Below are 21,163 nucleotides of genomic sequence, written 5' to 3' on the forward strand. Positions count from 1 at the left end.
CAGCTTTAAATGTCACGTCTCAGAGCTGTAGGGAAGATTTATTTTACGCTAGAATGAGTTTGTAGCAAGTCCAATTTCATAGCAGGCCTGGGTTATTGGGTTGGCATTGTGATTGCATGTGACTATTGCACAAACACAACAGTAAGCAATATGAACTGAAAACAGACGGTATATTCGACAATGCAATTTCAGAGTTTGTGTACACTGCATTCCTTTTTCATTGATAAATCTGACTAGTGTAGAGTAAATTATTAACTAGAAGTCTGACATCAGTGCCAAATGTGCACTACCCCTGCTGGCAAGCTAATTACATTAAATAGATACCAATAAAGAAGCAAATCACCCAGAAGCATTACCACACACATCATGTACAGTAGGGCACTTGCACACGCACACACACACAGCCACGGCATGCAACAAATCCTGGAACGTTTTCATCCTGGTTCCAAAAGTACTTGCTCAGCACTGCCTGTTTGCTTGACATCATGGGAAAATCAAAAGAAATCAGCCAAGACCTCAGAAAGAAAATTGTGGACCTCTACAAGTCTGGTTCATCCTTGGGAGCAATTTCCAAACGCCTGAAGGTACCACGTTTGTCTGTACAAACAATAGTACGCAAGTATAAACACCATGGGACCACGCAGCCGTCATACCGCTCAGGAAGGAGACGCGTTCTGTCTCCTAGAGATGAATGTGCTTTGGTGCGAAAAGTGCAAATCAATCCCAGAACAACAGCAAAGGACCTTGTGAAGGGAACAGGTACAAAAGTATCTATATCCACAGTAAAACGAGTCCTACAGTACATCGACATAACCTGAAAGGCTGCTCAGCAAGGAAAAAGCCACTACTCCAAAACCGCCATAAAAAAGCCAGAACACAGTTTGCAACTGCACATGGGGACAAAGATCTTACTTTTTGGAGAAATGTCCTCTGGTCTGATGAAACAAAAATTTAACTGTTTGGCCATAATGACCATCGTTATGTTTGCCAGGAAGTTAAAGCTTGGTAGCAAATGGCTCTTCCAAATGGACAATGACCCAAAGCATACATCCAAAGTTGTGGCAAAATGGCTTAAGGACAACAAAGTCAAGGTATTGGAGTGGCCATCACAAAGTCCTGACCTCAATCCAATCGAAAATTTGTGGGCAGAACTGAAAAAGCATGTGCGAGCAAGGAGGCCTACAAACCTGACTCAGTTACACCAGTTCTGTCAGGAGGAATGGGCCACAATTCCAGAAACCTATTGTGAGAAGCTTGTGGAAGGCTACCCGAAATGTTTGACCCAAGTTAAATGGTAAATGGTAAATGGACTGCATTTATATAGTGCTTTTATCCAAAGCGCTTTACAATTGATGCCTCTCATTCGCCAGAGCAGTTAGGGGTTAGGTGTCTTGCTCAAGGACACTTCGACACGCTCAGGGCGGGGTTTGAACCGGCAACCCTCCGACTGCCAGATAACCGGTCTTACCTCCTGAGCTATGTCGCCCTAACAATTTAATTGTTAATTTAACAATTTAAAAGTTAAACAATTTATAGGCAATGCTACCAAATACTAACAGAGTGTATGTAAACTTCTTACCCACTGGGAATGTGATGAAAGAAATAAAAGCTGAAATAAATCATTCTCTCTACTATTATTCTGACATTTCACATTCTTAAAATAAAGTTGTGATCCCAACTGACCTAAGACAGGGAATGTTTACTAGGATTAAATGTCAGGAATTGTGAAAAACTGAGTTTAAATGGATTTGGCTGAGGTGTATGTAAACTTTTGACTTCAACTGTATATATGGAGGAAAATTAGGTTTAAAAAGATTTGAATTTAAGAACAAATTGATCAGTTTAACTGATTTGAATCTTGTAACTGTGAATTAAATTCATTTGAATTAATTCACTTGGAATTTTATAGTTTTTAATTTGTTGGGTGTGAATTCAAATGTTTAAAAAACATATTTAAAAAATTTTGGTTCTCAAAATTCACATCTCAAAAACTTAGCTTCCAAAAATTCAAATATTAAAAAACACCAGGCTCACAAAAATTCAGGTTCCATTTTTCCAATCCCCCAAATACAGTTAAAAGTTCACTTTGTAAAAATTCAGTTTCCAAATGTGCACAGAGCATCTGGGTTATTCAGAAAAAGGAGTAGAATGTGGACACAATCGATTCTACCTGTAGCCAATCATCATCAATCTCTGTGAAAAGGGGCAATGCAAAAAGATACCAGTTGATAACCTGAGATCTGAGCAACCTGCAGCAGACACATATAGCAACTGTCTACCAAGCGAGGCATAAAGGGTGAGTGCAGCCAGTTGTACTTTATATTCATGTGTCAAGCACTTCTGTAACTAGTCAGGTAAGTTCTAGCTAACTACGGCTACCCAGTTCTGCTAGGCTAGTTCATGTATGCTACCTAGATAATATGTGTATATCCATTTAAGACCTCCCAGACCACCTCCAGTTATGTCACAGGGGAATGTGTGATGCTAATTAGAAATGGGCAGGTGCAGAACCCAGCATAGCGGGAATCCTTAAACAAATGTGCGCATTGTTAGCAAGCCATTTTTATGTTACCAGTTTTATGGACTGTCCCATTTCTCCACACTTGGCTAAGTGTGCTTGGGTACTTACACACTTCAGTGACATATTGTGATGTGGAATGCAAATTTGCATATAATGTTCAGGTATGTATTAAGTGCCCAAGTGGGTGGTGATTTTTAAAACAATTGGGACAACACTTTTAGTTCCGTGCTCCCTATTTCAAATAATTTATTGTAGTCATACTGCTATTAATAGCTGGCAATAGCTCTGCAAAGCTTGATGTGGGCTTGCTAACTACAGACAAATTAACCTAGCCTGCTAATGTTATAATCACATGAACAATACCACCATGATGCTCACATATGAATAAAATATAAGTAAAACATTTGCATCTTTACAAACATATTTCTTACATTAATATTTCTTCAGTGGCAGTTTCCTACAGTAAACATACAAACCGGCAACCGCATGACTATTCAAGAAATGGGGCACACGTGCGCACTTAAGCTAAGTACTGAACGTACATGCCAAGTGCCCAAGCGTGCAAGTGTGATCAAGTGTGCATATTAGAACAGCTTTGACACATTTTATAGTACAGTCCTGCATGCGTTTATAGAGGACTCATGCTCACATCACAGTACAGTCATGCATGTGTTTATAGAGGACTCGTGCTCACATCACAGTACAGTCATGCATGTGTTTATAGAGGACTCGTGCTCACATCACAGTACAGTCATGCATGTGTTTATAGAGGACTCGTGCTCACATCACAGTACAGTCATGCATGTGTTTATAGAGGACTCATGCTCACATCACATTTTGTGGACTTACGCCTAATTCAAGTCAGAGCTATGCAAGAACATAAGGTTGAAAAATATTTGAATTTAAGAACACATTGAATTTAACTGATTAGAATTTTTCTGTGAATTCAATACATTTAGTTTTGAATTTGTGAGGTGTGAATTCAAATGTTTAAAAACATTATTATCTTCGATACATACATACATACATACATACATACAGTGCCATGAAATAGCATTTGCCCCCTACCTGATGACCTCTATTACTGCACATTCGTCACACTGAATGGTTTCAGATCTTTATACAAAACGTAATATTACACAAAGGGGATCTGAGAAAACACAAAACAGTTTTTTTTAAATGATTATTTCATTTAGTTTATGAAAAAAAAGTATGATTAGCATTCGTTGCTACCTATCTTCCAATATTTTCCAGTGGGCATTTCTTTTCACCCCACATTATTATTATTTTTTATTTTTTAAAATCACATTTGTTTATTTGGCAGAAACATCTTTTCAAAGCCACTTAAAAGCAAGTTGGGCAAGTTACTCTGAAAATGTAATTAAGCACTCTTTACTTATTAGTCATTTGAAAAGTAATCAGATTACTTCATTACATTGCTTGTCACATTAAATTCTGTTACTCACAACCCCAAGCCCCCCAACCCCCCAACTAAAAACTGAACTGAGGAGTCCACCTCTAGTCTAGCCTAGTCCACCCCATTATTAGCAGACCAAGATCTACAACAGCTACATGAAATGATGAAGGACACAAAAATGTTTTTAAATATATCCCCTTTATTAAAACAATTAGGAGAACTAGGAAAAGCTGATCTCCTGGCCGCAGCAAGACCAATAGATACCTGCAGTTACCTGTATTGAACCATAGCCTACAAAGTAGTGGCCATGAGTCAGCCCAACCACACAACTGCACACATTTCAAAAGCAAATAAAGGACAGCTGCACACAGGAAAAACAACGACAAGAATAAATCAGCAAAATGTCCAGCCAATATATCCAAATGCAAAGGATAACAAATTATCAATATCAGTAAGCTTCAGTGACATGAAATGTCTCCAATAACACCAAACTTAATGGCACTGTAAAAAGAAATTTGGTAAGCTAACTATGCTAGTGATCTCCCCACATTAAGCTTCTGTTCAGAAGTAAAACAACGATTGAAGAGAAGCTTCTTAAACCTCTTGACAGGCCGTCTTTTCCTTCTGGGGTGAGCATCAATCTTCCCAAACTGAACAGCCATTCCACATGTGCGCTAGATGGGGTTGGGGTACTGTACTTAATGTAAATCTTTTTGAAGTTTGAGAACTGGTTGAGGACCTCAATCTCATATCCTCCTGACGTTAAATAATCCATTACTTCTTTTTCTGCTGACTAGCTAACCTTGGGCTCTGGGTGAAATGCAAAAAAGTCAATTTGATGGTAGAGTAGACAAGTCAGTTTTAATCACTAGCCTACACTTAAGAAAAACACAACTGACAATAAATGTTATCTTTAACCAAACATGCACTTCAAGATTGTTTGACTTACAAAATCTCTGTATTGCAGATCATTACCACTAATATATTCTCCACGTGTCAGTGTCAGAGAACGAAGAGTACATAATCACAATTTTAAATAATGGCGATAAAATGTGTGCAATTTTGCGATGCAAATAAAAATTATTTTATTACTCATCTATAGCCTAATTGAGGAGAACTGGCTATTTCTGATGGTATTGAGCATTGTGTGAATATAATGTGCTGATATTAATTTAATAACATCAACGTTGAAGCTCTGCAAATGCACTGTTTATTTTTTTTTACATTTAACTTAGTCTTAAATTGCAATTGCAAATTACCATTGGGTGTTAGAAAAGAACTAAACTACGCCTGCATAGGGTCATGTACCTTATGAGTTAAACCCAAACACTGCGACAAGCTTACTTTCTTATTTTCTTTTTTTCGCAGCACTAAATAAACTAAAGTGCCTCTGAAATCATGGACATCCATCTGTCAAGTTTATTCTCCTTTATTGAGCCCTTGTTGTTTTCTGCGTTCGGTACGGCAATCGTCAATGGGCCTCATTCACCAGTATCTTCCTGGTTTTTTCTTAAATTTGTTCTTGAGAAAGGTCCTAAGAAAAGTCTACGTCAGATTCATGACGTGTTCTTAAACCGCAGAATTGTTTGTACCTGTGTTCTTATGATGAATCCCACTGTCCTTGTAAATTGAAAGCGCATGCCAGTTGTTTCTAATTAGCATAGGTAAACGGCCCGCCAATCCCCATAAAAGGGCATGAGACCGCAGGGCCGTGTGTGCACACAGATCGTGCATTCGGACGGTATTCGTCAACTTGTAAAGTCGGAAATTTATCACGTGACCAAGTCGTATTTACGAGGTGCTTGCGTTCGGGCGGTCATGGCAGCTGGTAAATTTATCACATGAACAGTACGTATGTCCGCTGGGGATGTAAAGGAGGTGGACCAATGAGATCACCCACTGTTGGTCACAAGATAAATTTCTGACATTACAAGTTGACGAGGACCTGCCGAACGCACGACAATGGAAGCGAGGCATAAACTCTGTTGTTTGTAGTTACAGTATTAGCGGCATGCCTTTAACAGAAGGTACTTGTTACATGTAGGCTAACTGTTAACAATCATTTACACACATTATGATCGAGAAATGAAAATTATACAGATATATTTAACCTGGTACATTGTTTCTGTGTTTGCCAGTTGTCCACCATGAAGTGCTAGTGTAGTGTTTGTTTATTTTAAAAGACCATTGTGGTGTGGGGATGGCTGGTTTAAGCAGCCACACCTGCCCTGGGTCAAGCTAATTAGACCTGGCCAATTGGATAATTGGTTAAGAATTAGATAAATGGCTAGGCTATTTGGACCCAGGAACAGGAGTGGCTGCACCTGTGTGTAGTGAGGTAATCAGTGCGCACAGGTTAAATCTGCCATCCCCACTCACACAAAGGGAGCCTCTGTCATGACTGTTTTACATCTGCTCAGTTGGCTGTAACATCTTGCTGACCCTTGTAAATAAATGTGGACTGTTGGAACATCGTTTCCCTGTGTCTCTGTGCTGGAGGGCCCCTTGGAAAGCCACTTCGGTGGCCAGTGGCAGGCTTGTTTGCCACAACCATAATGCTTTGTAAAATAATGGAAATAATTATTTAAAAATATTATAAATGATAAAAATATTATTATAATTTAAATCCTATAATATTATACAACTGTAGAATTGAAGAAAACGCAATAACCAATTATTTTGCACAAACATGTCAGCGCTCTAATGTGGTTAAGTGTGCTCTTGAGTGTGCGTAGATTCTGTTCTTACCTAAGAACAAATCCCAAATAAGACAACATTGGTGAATGTCAGAATCTTCGTGAAAACTGCGTAAGTGGGTTTTAAGAAGAAAATTCTTCTTAAGAATGGTTGGTGAATGAGGCCCAATGTTTTCCCATCACAGCCACAGAATCTTAATCTGTGCTCTCCACTACCGTGGAGTGTCACTAAACAAAAAGTTAAAACCACAATGAGTATACAGTTTGTTTGTGGGGCCATGTTTACCAGTGTTTCAATTTCGGCCAAGTTCTTCTTTTTATCAATTATAGGGGAGTGCGGGGCAAAACCTAACATGGACTAAAATGTAACACAGACTTTTTAGGTAGATGCAATCGAGCTTGAATGACGTAGTTCAGGTAAAACACGCAGAACTACCATTTCTTTAGTGCCAACAAATGGTGGGAGAATTCAATAACCATTTTGGGAGATATTGCAAACAGTCTGTTTTGGCTATATGTAAGTGCATTTTTTTACTGGAAGTGTTTTTCAGCTACAGTATTGTGTGTGTATGTCAAGGAATCCAAATGTATGTAATCGTAAACAGTTTAGTGACTAACAGATCGCATAGTTTTGATGCAGTATGCAATTGCTGAATGCTTGCTGAGATTGCTAGCCAGGCAAAAGTGCAGACACCCCCTTGGAGTTGTTAGCCTGTTGTCAGTAGACTATTACTTAAACAATTGATTGGATTTGTTCAACTCAGACCAGATCTTCATACATATATTTAACTCAGGCTTAACTTTAGGCTACATGGTGGCATGTGACATCGACTGATACAGCTGTTTGGATTGAACAGACAATAGACTGGAACCAGGGAATAGAGGGTATGCACATGACGTCACAGTAAGTGGAAGTCACTGCGGTTACACCCACTGAGTGGCAGAAAGACTATTGAGTGGCAGCGTTAGCATTCAGCTTGAATGCCGCGAAAACACAAAAAAACACATCTAAAATGGGAAAGAGCTGTTGTGCGATTGACTGTACAAATAGATTCAACAAAAAATCGGAGCTATCTTTTTACAGACTGCCGAAAGCTAAAGAAAAGAGAAGCAAATGGATCGCTGCAATTCGCAGAAACAACTGGAATCCAGGCACCGAATTTGCGGTTGTCATTTTGTGTCAGGTCATAGTTATGTACTGTATTGACTACTCATCAATTAAATATTTAGCATCTTTCATTTATATTCTGTGTAACTGTAAAGTTTTTGTCAGCATTTATTAAAAAACATCCATGATGATGAGCCTTGTATTCTACAAACAAAGGGGGGATGGTAGTGTTAGCTAGCCAAGCACATAAATTAAGGTATGATTTTATCCAAAAATCCAACATACCTGACACAAAATAACAATTGCAAATCCACGTTGAACATGTCTTGTGATAGATGTTCACTGATATAGATAGGCCACAAAAAACATATAAATGTAATCAACAAATAAATTAAAGACGGTTTGTATCATACAACATGGAACGGTACTGAATTTCCGTACTTTGTGTTAACTTTTAAAACTATTAAGACTGTTAGATAAACCCCGTACCTCAGGGTTAAATGTAACATTTCACTCTCTTACTTACGGTCAGATTGCTAGTGAATGGTATGATTATTATTTCCCTGCTTTCCCCTACTCCCAGCTCCACTGAGGAGGCCAGACACGAGAGAGTAACCTGGTTTGGGTAATAGGATGAGCACACAATATGCACCCAGTGCTCATCACGTCAAATTGATTTAATTGTTTCAGATGCTGGTGAGTTACACAACACTGCCGAATTCTACCCGCATTTGGCGGGTGGCAGATGATAATGTCAAGCCCTGGAGTTGTCATTTCAATCGGGCCAGTTTTGTGTCCACTCAATACAAGTTGTAAAATTGTTTATATATATAGAATCATGAGTCTTAACACTTTCAAACGATATATTGATTGAGAATTTCATTGCACAGACACAATGAATGCATATAATCCCATTCTGGCTCAAGTTCAGGCCAGTGCTAGTTAGCAGGTTAAAAATATATGCACCTTTAAAAAAAACATCTGGAAGGTTTCCTGTCATCCTTGAGAGGGTGACTTTCATTTGACATCAGGACTGAAAGGGTCAGTAGTAAGGTTCCATTAAAACAGATATCCCCATATACAGTGCCTTTCGGATAGCATTCAGACTCCTTCACTTTTTCCACATTTTGTTACGTAACAGCCTTACTATAAAATAGATTAAATTAATTTTTATTCTCATCAATCTACACACAATACCCCATAATGACAAAGTGAAATCAGGTTTAGAATCTTTTGCAAATTTATTAAAAATGTATTGCAAATTTTAATAAAAATTTATTAATAACTGACTCTTTACTTTACTCAGTACTTTGATGAGGCACCTTTGGCAGCAATTATAGGCTTGAGTCATCTTGGGTATGACGCTACAAGCTTGGCATACCTGTATTTGGGGTATTTCTCCCTTTCTTCTCTGCAGATCCTCTCAAGCTGTCAGGTTGAATGGGGAGCGTTGCTGCACAGCTATTATCAGGTCTCTCCAGAGATGTTCGATTGAGTTCAAGTCCGGGCTCTGGCTAAGCCCACTCAAGGACATTCACAGACTTGTCCCAAAGCCACACTTGCATTGTCCTGGCTGTGTGCTTAGGGTCGTTGTCCTGTTGGAAGGTGAACCTTCACCACAGTCCGAGGTCCTGAGCACTCAGGCACAGGTTTTCACAAGGATCTCTCTGTACTTTCCTCCATTCATCTTTCCCTCAATCTTGACTAGTCTCCCAGTCCCTGCCTCTGAAAAACATCCCCACAGCATGATGCTGCCACCATGGTCCTTTAGGTGCCTTTTGGCAAACTCCAAGCGAGCTGTCATGTGCCTTTTACTGAGGAGTGGCTTCCATCTGGCCACTGTACCATAAAGGCCTGATTGGTAGATTGCTGCAGAGATGGTTGTCCTTCTGGAAGGTTCTCCCATCTCCACAGAGGAACTCTGGAGCTCTGTCAGAGTGGCCCTCAGGTCACCTTCGTCACCTCCCTGACCAAGGCCCTTCTACCTCAATTGCTCAGTTTGGCCGGGAAACCAGCTCTAGGAAGTGTCCTGGTGGTTTCAGACTTCTGCCATTTAAGAATGATGTGTTCATTGTGCCACTGTGTTCTTCAGAACCTTTAATGCAGCAGAATTTTTTTTGTACCCTTCCCAAGATCTGTACCTCGCCACAATCATGTCTTGGAGGTCTACGGGCAATTCCTTCGACTTCATGGGTTAGCTTTTGCTCTGACATGCACTGTCAACTGTGGGACCTTATATAAACAGGTGTGTGCCTTTCCAAATCATGTCCAATTTCTAAAAACCTGTTTTTACTTCGTCATTATGGGGTATTGTGTGTAGACTGATGAGAATAAAAATGAATTTAATCAATTCTAGAATATAAGGCTGTAACGTAACAAAATGTGGAAAAAATGAAGGGGTCTGAATACTTTCTGAAGGCACTGTAAGTTGTCTAATGCTGTTGTAAGGGGCTTTGTGGTGATACAATACTCTTGCAGGAACAGGTGCTCCCCCTTGTCAGATAAACACTTTGTTCCCAGTTTGAGGCACAGGCTATTGAGCTCGCAGATGGGAATTTTGGTTAGGGATGTGAACAATTTGTTGATTCAATGATTGTTGCATGCACACGTTGAACGTAAAATTAGATAATCAAATATGTATACCATTCAAAATAAAGATCACCAATGTTACCTAGGCTACTGCTATGAATGGGTAATAGAGGGGGCAGGCGGGGCTTGTTGTCATTCACATTAATGTTACTTACTGTCAATTGAAAATATGGCCAGCTTGCAAGAGTGCCACGTGGAATGATTTTGAAAAGCTTAATGAAAGATATGTGCTAAATATTCAGCGCAACATATGTGCTGCCAAATTTGCATACCACACCTCAACATCTATGATTTTAATCTGCCTCACAGCTCAAAAAACCATCACAGCTCAACTTGAATGAAGTGAAACAGCCACCTTTCTCTGTCAATGTTGTGATAACCATATGTGTGTGCAGCCCTAACTATACTGGGTCTATGAGTTTCCACCTCATTAAAGATTGGGTCATGTGTTATCCTGTGCAGTGAACAAAGCAGGATACAATCATTCTGGAAAAAATGTAGCAATGCTTATATTTTACTTTTTAAAATTTTAATCTAGTGATCCACCCAGATTCAAGGTAACCTGCAACAAGACATTCGCTTTACCGCATCTTTACAGTCATTCACTAGTGAACTGGCCAAGCTACAGCTGCTACACACACCTGTAATTTGTGGGAAGAGCAAACTGGACTGCAGAGTCAGTGGAGACGTCTGTAAGGTCTGTAAATGTGACATCCTGAATCTTTGTCTTCTTCATCCGGTTCAGAATCAGATACAGTGTTGGCAGGCTGATATATTGGGATGGCAGGTATGCCATCCCGCCAAGTTATACCTTGGCGGGGCAGCATGCCACATACATATAGAGCACTGAGAGTTTTCTACTTTTCAGGGTTTCCTACAGAAATAACCAAAATGACCACAGACTATCAGCCCTTAAAAACATTAATTTCTGTACCTTCTGACCCAATTTCAACAGATAGAATTCACAAAAACGTCACATGTCTGCACAATAAAGCCCCAAACTAAGGGTATTTCGCGTTTTCTCCTTCGCCTTCTTATTTTTCCTGCCCGGTTACATCTTCACAATGCAACAAGCCCACAAACAATATGTCTCCCCCTTCGAAATTTACCTGCACCTGCCAATCATTTACCAATATCAGCCGATCAAAATGTCACATACACACGCAAAATGGACTTCTACCTTTTTCCCCAAGAAAATTCCCACTCAGTACAGCTAGTAAGTTTGTGGCTCACTGTTAACGTTGCGGCCTTCAGACCACTAAGTCACAGGATTGAATCCCACCTTGGGCAAATATCTTATTTCTTAAGCATGCTGATTTACTAACTAATAATTAGGGGTCCAAGCAGCGAAGCTGGTGGAACCCTATTGTATCTGTTAGGATTATTATTATTAGGGGTCCAAGCAGCGAAGCTGGTGGAACCCTATTGTATTTGTTAGGATTATTATTAGGGGTCCAAGCAGTGAAGCTGGTGGAACCCTATTGTATCTGTTCGTATTATTATTATTATTATTAGGGGTCCAAGCAGCGAAGCTGGTGGAACCCTATTGTATCTGTTAGGATTATTAGGGGTCCAAGCAGCGAAGCTGGTGGAACCCTATTGTATTTGTTAGGATTACTATTAGGGGTCCAAGCAGTGAAGCTGGTGGAACCCTATTGTATCTGTTCGTATTATTATTATTATTATTAGGGGTCCAAGCAGCGAAGCTGGTGGAACCCTATTGTATCTGTTAGGATTATTAGGGGTCCAAGCAGCGAAGCTGGTGGAACCCTATTGTATCTGTTAGGATTATTAGGGGTCCAAGCAGCGAAGCTGGTGGAACCCTATTGTATTTGTTAGGATTATTAGGGGTCCAAGCAGCGAAGCTGGTGGAACCCTATTGTATCTGTTAGGATTATTATTAGGGGTCCAAGCAGCGAAGCTGGTGGAACCCTATTGTATTTGTTAGGATTATTATTATTATTATTATTATTCTTATTATTTTTCTCCGCTAAAAGTGTCTGAGGCTCAGCAACCATAAGTCCTAGAGAAACCAAATTTGGCAGGTGGGTTCCTATGGCCCCCCACTACTCAGGCACTAAAAATAATCTATGTCGGCCAGATGGTGGCGCTATAACAAAGGGTCATGTTTAAAAGGTCATAACTCCCACATTGGGAGCACCTATGTCCGCCATATTTTTTGCCCACCATTTGGACTTTTTTATTAGTTGCGGTGCGGAAAAGCTGGAGCTCCAAATCTAGGTTTTACGACATCTAGTAAACATCTTTACGGCAAGCGACATCCATGGCGACGCAAGTAATCCGATACCGTAGGGTCTAGTTTTTATCAGTGAGGGGAGGGTCTGAACGTCGGGGAAGCAATGGAAGACAGTGCCAACTAGAGTGCATGCTAGGCTATTAAAGGTTTGTTAGTAAAAGCTTTTTGAGAGGATGAATAATTACTTTTCTTTGGCATGGATCCATTTGAAGACAGTATCGGGTGAGTTTGTTTAGTCTTTGAATCTGTCATTATGCTGAGAAATAGCTAAACCATTTTATTTATAGTATTTGAGTTTCTGTGCAAATGCGCGAAAACACGCTGGTATAATAAAACAATGATGGCAATACATGTATAGTCCGCTTCGTTCCGTTGCTACCATAACATAACAAACTATCTTGTGTCTACAGCTGCAGTTTCTCGCTGCAATTACTAATATTGAATATAAACAAAAGATGCAATTTATGCTGTACTCTGCCAATGTCTAAATAAATAATACGGTACTCTGAGCGTAGGAAGCAGGTAGCATGGATGGCGAGTTGATATTTTTTGCTACTAAAAGTTTGTTAGTAAAAGCCTTGAGAGGATGAATCATTACTTTTCTTTGGCATGGATCCATTTGAAGACAATATCGGGTGAGTTTGTTTAGTCTTTAAATCCGTCATTATGCTGAGAGAAATCGTATTCTCAATTTAATCTCGAAATTAACTGTAAGCTTAGGGTTGTAACTAGGTAGCTGTTTCGTAGGTGACTTTGTTAATGCACTTGTCTTAACTATTGCTTGTATGATTCTGCGGGCTGCGGAGGGGAGATGCGTCTGTGACCGCGAGATCTGACGAGACCGGTGCGAGATTCATGATGGCAGCCCGCAGCTGCTAGATTGCAAACAACAAAAACTAATTTCTCCCATGAAATATACCCTTTTTTATTAGCCTAATAATTGGAATAATTCAACGTTTCGATCTGGAAGACCTTGAGGACTACATCGATCAATATTACAACCGACTCTGCACTATGAGCGACACCAAAAAAGCCAGAGAGAAGGACAATTCCGCCTCCACACCAAAGTCCAAGAGATGCCGGCCATCAGACTCCATTCATAGCTCTCCAGGCAATTCATGCTGTACCGAGGTCAGTGACATTTTGCTTTCAATCGACAATAAACTCTCTGGACTAGATGCAAGGATTGCGCTTATCGAAGTGCTTCATAAGGAATTCCAGCAGCTACGCGAGAGCCTGGAATTCAGCCAAGAACAAATTACACTGGCTAAAGAAAATAAATCCCTCCAACACTCCGTTACCTCCCTCACAACCCAGTTCGCCTCTGTTACTAAAGAAAACAAGGACATGAAAGAAACCATACTCGATCTACAATCACGCAGCATGAGAGACAACCTCGTTTCTTCCGGTATCCCAGAGCAAACGCATAACGACAATCCAGAACAATTAATACAGGAATTTATGATTACTCACCTCAAAATATCCCCGGACACAACCGAGTACACCGCATAGGAGCAAAAAACCCCGCAAACAAACGCCCACGACCCATAGTAGCAAAATTCGAACATTTCAAACAAAAACAACTGGTACAACGTCACGGCAGACAACTGAAAGGCACGGACTATGGACTTAACGACCAATTCCCCCGAGAAATCATGGACAGACGCAAAATACTACTCCCAATCAGAAAACAGAATATGCAAGAAGGAAAAAAAGCAGTCATTTCAGTCGACAAGTTGTACATTGATGGCAAACTATTCCGTGACAAAAAAACAACCCCCTGGCTATTCTAATCCACTACACCCAGCATAATCACTCTCTCTTTCCACCCCTTGACTCCTTAATTCCTCTCTGTTCACTCAACAACGCTGATATGTATTTATAAAAATGCACTTTGGTTTCACCAGGCACCTTTGCACTTAAACTATAAAAATTACACATGAAAAAAAGGGAAGAAAAAAACAGTTTATGTCATTGTATTTTATGTTTTCATTTTTTTTGTTTTTTGTCTACTCTCTGTTTTCTTTGTCTCTCTTCTCTTCTCCATAAAATCATCCAAAACACACCCATGTACTATATCTCTGGGAGGGCCCATATCTACCCTCTCTCTCACGCGCATGTACACGCACGCACGACGCACGCACACACACACACATTCCACTCATGCTCCACACTAATGGAGGAACACTTGCCCACCCATCCACCCACAAACATACCCAGACACACGTGCATATGCCCATACACACACATAAACATGCACAAAACACAAAAACCATTCAAACAACAGATTCCCACATCCTGCCACCATTAATTCACTTAAATTTGTAACTTGGAACATACGTGGAATTGGTTCACAGGCAAAAAGACTTAAGGTACTCAACCACATAAACAAACTACAAGCAGATATAGGCCTATGCCTTTTACAAGAAACTCACACATCTGAATCTGACTGTCATAAATTAAGAACACCACAATTCAATCAAATCTTATCCACCCATTTCAACTCCAGGCAAAGAGGGGTAGCCATTTTAATACACAAAAACATTTCATTTATTCACAACAACACCATCACAGATCCTGAAGGACGATTTATCATAATAAATATCACAATACACAACACCCCTACTACTATTGCATGTATCTATGGCCCAAAAAAAGATGACTTTCTTTTTTCATACTTTTTTTACATCTCTCTCCAATCTGTCTGACTCCCCCAATAATAATCGGAGGAGATTTCAACACAGTCTTGAACCCATCTTTAGACAGATCTAACAATTCTAACAGTACACGTAACTGCCAATCCATAGAAACAATTAAACAGTTCATGAGTGATTTTGGTCTTGGCGATTGTTGGCGATTAAAACACCCGAATGATAGAAAATATTCATTCTTTTCACCGGTCCATCACTCCTACTCTCGCATTGACTTCTTTTTAACCAGTAACTCAATTATTTCCAAAATATCAGATGTGCTAATACACCCCATTGCCATTAGCGATCATGCACCCGTCTCACTCACCTGGAATACCAATCGTTCTCGCAAACCATCCAACAGATGGCGACTTAATACATCCTTACTTGATGACCCCGACTTTGATAATTATATTAAAAGAGAGTGGGCTTTCTTCCTTGAAATAAATGATTCACCGGAAATAGTACTATCACTACTTTGGGAAACAGGGAAAGCGGTATTAAGAGGAAAAATCATATCATATTCCACTCACAAGAAAAAAAAAGACAACGAACAGGAAACGTACTTAGAACAAAAAATTAAAGAACTAGAGAACATCAACGCAAATAACCCCACAGCACAAACCCAGAATGACCTACGGAAATACAATTTACAGCTTAATGAACACACAAATAGAAGAACTCAATTCCTCCTACAAAGACTCAGACATGAACATTTTGAATACAGTAATAAATCTGGAAAATACCTGGCCAATCAAATCAAGTGAAACAAAGAAAAAACAACTATCTCAACGATTGTGAACTCAGCAAGGAAGATCGTGCAGACGCCTGAAGAAATAAATAAGATTTTTCAAGATTTTTACACCAACTTATACTCATCAACACATAAACCAACCCAAGAAGACATTGACACTTTCCTAACCAATATTGATTTACCACAACTTACTGAAGACCAAGCAAATGCACTTGAGAAACCGTTTACAATAACAGAATTCCACAACGCACTCAAACTCATGCCTAAAAATAGATCACCAGGACCTGACGGTTTCCCTGCTGAGTTCTATAAACACTTTTGGAACATTCTAGCTCCCGTTTTCAACAGACTAACTACAGAAATTAAACAAAAATCCAAAATGCCCATAGACATGAACACTGCTACAATTTCTCTTTTAATAAAACCCAATAAAGACCCCACCTCCCCATCAAGCTATCGCCCCCTTCCTCTCATTAACACAGACACAAAAATCATTAGCAAAGCTCTGGCATCACGAATCGGCACAGTTACTTCATTTATCATCCACTCAGACCAAACTGGCTTTATTAGAGGAAGATACTCATCTAACAACCTACGTAGACTATTTAACCTAATCCATTACACATCTCACACAAACTCACCAACAGCCATAGTCTCACTGGACGCAGAAAAAGCATTTGATAAAGTAAATTGGGAATTTTTATTTTCTGCACTAAAAAAAATTCGTTTTTGGTGAATCATTTATCCACTGGGTGAGGATTTTGCACACATCACCAATGGCCACGATCACCACCAACGGACTAATATCACAACGCTTTACTTTGCACAGGGGCACTAGGCAAGGATGCCCAATCTCCCCATCTTCATTTGTCATATTCATTGAACCACTCGCAGTAGCTATCCGTCAAAAAGTAAACATCACAGGAATCCAAACAAAAAGTATACACCATAAGATCAGTCTCTACGCAAATGACATTCTACTGTACCTACAAAATCCTTCCTCTTCATTACCTGATACCATCCGCCTCATAAACACTTTCTCTAAAATCTCAGACTACACTATCAACTGGTCTAAATCCACCATTCTCCCACTCAGCCCTAATAGCTGGGATGTGGCAGTCCAAACACCACCTCTTCCTCTGCGCACTGGGAATATCACATATTTAGGAGTCAACATTTCCCCTAGGCTGTCAGAGTTAGTTAATCTCAATTTCACCCCACTTTTCAAAACAGTAGAGGACAACCTTCAGCGCTGGATGAATCTACCAATATCCCTCATAGGCAGAATTGCCACAATCAAAATGACCATACTACCCATGATAAACTACCTATTCTCAATGATCCCCATCAAGCCCCCACCCTCCTGGTTCAAATCCCTAGACTCCATCATCACAAAATTCTACTGGAAAAACAAAACACCTAGAATCAAACTAGCCATTTTACAAAAATCCAAAACCAAGGGAGGTCTGGAAGCACCAAATTTTCTCCATTACTTCATTGCCCACCAACTCCAATACATTCATAAATGGACCAATTCAAATCAATCCGACAACTCCTGGACAGACATAGAACAAACATTATGTAATGAAATCCATATATCAGACTTACCATTCATAAGTCGCTCCATTGCACACCATCCTTGTTTCAAAAACCCTACCATAGCTACAACTCTGACAGCCTGGTGGAAATTTCATCAAATAACTAACACCACATTCTCACCCACAAAACACACTCCCATCTGGAACAATCCTGATTTCTTAGTTAACAGAAAACCACTAAACTTCCCTTTCTGGATTAGTAAAGGTATCACGCACCTCAAACATATATTCCATAATAACACTCTGGTCTCATTACATTACATTACATTATAGGCATTTAGCAGACGCTCTTATCCAGAGCGACGTACAACAAGTGCATTCTCTCATTTGGTCCAGAAGTACGGCATTGGGCAGAATCACTTTTTAGAATTTCTCCAGATTAAATCTTCTATTCAGACCAAAATCAACATCAAATCATCTAACTTAGATCTTCCCCCATTAACATCAAATCTGATCAACATCACTACTAATAAAAAACTACTATCCAAATTCTACAAGACAATTTCCACATCCGATTTAACAATATCCATCCCTTCAAATAAATGGGAACAAGACCTACAGATCACCCCAGGTGCCGACTTCTGGACTCAAATCTGTAAAAGCATCTTCTCTATATCCACCAACACAAACATACAACTCATACAATACAAGATTATTCATAGAGTACATTACACAGAGGAAAGGATGTTTAAAATGGGCTTTATAGATTCTGAAATTTGTCCGCACTGCACACAGAACACCACAGACGGCTATATGCATGCCACATGGGACTGCACACCAATAAAACAATTCTGGCGGGACATCACTGACAACTTCTCTCTTCTTTTAGGCTGCCACATCCCACTAACCCCTCCACTCTGCTTACTAGGAGACATGTCCAACATCAACCTAAACAACACATCCAGTAGAATACTCCCCATAGCCCTAATCATCGCCAAGAAAACTATCCCCATGAACTGGAAATCAAGGAAAAAAATCAATATTGCACTTTGGAAAAACCTACTAATCGAATACATATCAATGGAAAAATTATCTGCCTCCATTAAAATACAAACCGCTGACTGTGACATAATCTGGAATCCATTCATTAATACCCTACATTCTTAATTCTTGCACTGACTTCACTCATCACCCCTTTTTGACTGTCCACCATCCACAATAAACATGCTCACCGTCACTCACATAAACATATCCGCCATTATACCTACACCACAATCCCTACCAAATTTAGAATCTGACATACACTTGCACACACACAGACATCACAAACCTACACCCAACAAACATACACTCATTCAGACCCCTCCCAGCATTCTCTAATCTATCACTTCCCTCTTTCTTTTTTTTTTTTTTTGTTTCTTTAGTTTCTTTTTTGTTGTCCTCAGGGCACTCTCCCTACTGTTTTGTTCTGGTTTGCTTAGGTCATTTTATTGTATGACTTTGTTACCTCCTTTGCCCTTTTGTTTTGTTTGTTTTTGCTTACTTAATAAAAAATAAATAAAAAAATAAAAAAACTATTGCTTGTATTTTTGCATAGACTGCGTTGTTGCTGTTCTTGTTTGTGTTAATCAGTTTAACCTACAGGGTCCAAGTTGAACTATGCGGTTGTTCCCTGCACTTGGAACGGTAATTCTCTCTAGGTTTTTCGACACACTTGTTCCTGATTATGATTATACACTTTGTTGTACGTCGGATAAGAGCGTCTGCCAAATGCCTGTAATGTAATGTAATGTAATATTCCGTAGCAACAAGATAAATCCGACATTAGCCCTAAAATATGCCAATACAGCAGTGAAAACGCTGCTCACTGAATAACGAAATAAACGAGACAAAGTTTTTTAAAATTATACCATGTCATTCTACAGTCAATATCTGGGACTAAACATTGAATAAATATACAATCTTACCATTGGTTTTACGTGTAGAGATGTCCCTTTTGCGACTGAGTGGTCATATATTGTCTTGGACAATCCATTTGTGAAATATACGCGCATTTGTGACGCCTGGGTCGGCTACCTTCAAAAATAGCTGTGCATAATACCACACCTGTTGCTTACGGCATTGTCGCCATTTCTAGTACAATTTGGCTTGATTGACAATTCATTTATTCGGTAGGTGAGAGTATAAGCTTTCTAACAATGTATAACATGTCTCATTTTGCTTTTGGAATAGCGTTTTATCGGTCAGCGTAACCAAAAATGTTCTTATATGCCAGTGTCTAAATAAATAATATGGTAGGCTACTCTGCGAGCAGCACGCAGGTCGCGAGTTGATATTTTGTCTTTTGTTTCGTTTTTTCTCAATGTCCTATCTATTATTTGAAATGTGTATTATTATTCTATCTGTCTCTGAGGCGCTCTGAAATGTGCATTTTCTGCTAAGTTGAGCAATGGATTGGAATAGGTATGTGTCTGACGTAATGTTGCACGGTATACCGAAACTTCAGCACTTTTTCGGTACTTAAAAAAAAAAAAGAAACGGTTCGGTATTAGAATTTTCCGACGTTCGGTAGTTTTGCGTCAAATGTAAAAGCCAGGGAAATGTGTCTCCTGCATTACCAATTGAGAGGATGACAAGTGTAATTCGTCAGAATCTTCGCTAGATGGCAGTAGCAACTAAGGTTGGCAAGTGAGGTGACCTGCGCTTGTGCATTCGCCGTCGTTGATACAGCGCAAGCTTAGACTTAGTTCACTTCAGTAGCAATAGCTGTTCTAATTTGTAAATATTTTATTATAGGAAGATGCTGCATTGTTATTGAAACATGCTGTTTTTAGATCTATTTTAAAGTGAAAGACCTGTTTAAAGATAATTTACTTTACAATTGTTTAATTTTTTAAATATATTTAATATAGTTTTCTATGGTTTACTGTTGTAACCCTATAGGCCTATGCTTATTGATATGTTCAACAGGCTTCAACTTAAAGGTTGTTAATAAACCAGGTTTTTAATAAACCGTGAATTTGAAAATGAGGTCAACCCTTGTGGACATTACGTTTCTGATCTATTAAGGTAATTTCAGTATCTTTAGGTACCGAGTATTGAATCGTTTCAGTATCAATTATCGTGATACTAAACCTGGTATCGGTATCAAAGTCAAAAAAAAAAATTTTTCAAAAATTTTGGTATCGTGACAACACTAGTGTGACACCTTTTTTAGTTGCGGCATGGAAGTGCTGCAGCTGTACATACACGCTGGGCCATATATGTGTTACGACATCCCATCTAAGTGTTACCACATCCCATCTGTGTTACGACATAGTAAAGGCCTTTACAAGAAGCGGCCAGGACAAATCCATGGCGACGCAACTAAGTCTTCCGACAGCGTCTCTTAGTACAAAATTGGCCACAAGTCATCAATATTTTATACAATCATCATGATATTCAGTAGATATGTTGGGTGAAGGCATATGATCATGAGGAAAAAGCCATTTGAACATCGCTCCATAGGGGGCGCGATGGTGCTAATGCTTGGACCCCTCCCAACGCGGCTTGCGGCTTTAATTGTCTTTTATTTTTCTATAACATAATTGTCT

General features: G+C 39.4%; 1 protein-coding gene across 7 annotated transcripts in view; it reads right to left on the reverse strand.

Moving 5' to 3' along the window:
* Positions 1–21,163, reverse strand: part of LOC118229935 (protein eva-1 homolog C) — a 173,289-nt gene that overhangs the window by 79,974 nt on the left and 72,152 nt on the right. Inside the window, exon 1 of one of the 7 annotated variants that reach the window (XM_035422497.1) lies at positions 14,062–14,532. The exons of the other annotated variants lie outside the window; for them this stretch is intronic. The gene's annotated coding sequence lies outside the window, so the exon portion shown is untranslated. Of the gene's footprint in view, positions 1–14,061; positions 14,533–21,163 lie in introns of those variants that run through there. 7 annotated transcript variants of the gene reach the window in all.

Source organism: Anguilla anguilla, chromosome 6, assembly GCF_013347855.1.
Source record: "Anguilla anguilla isolate fAngAng1 chromosome 6, fAngAng1.pri, whole genome shotgun sequence".
Taxonomy (NCBI): Eukaryota; Metazoa; Chordata; class Actinopteri; order Anguilliformes; family Anguillidae; genus Anguilla; species Anguilla anguilla.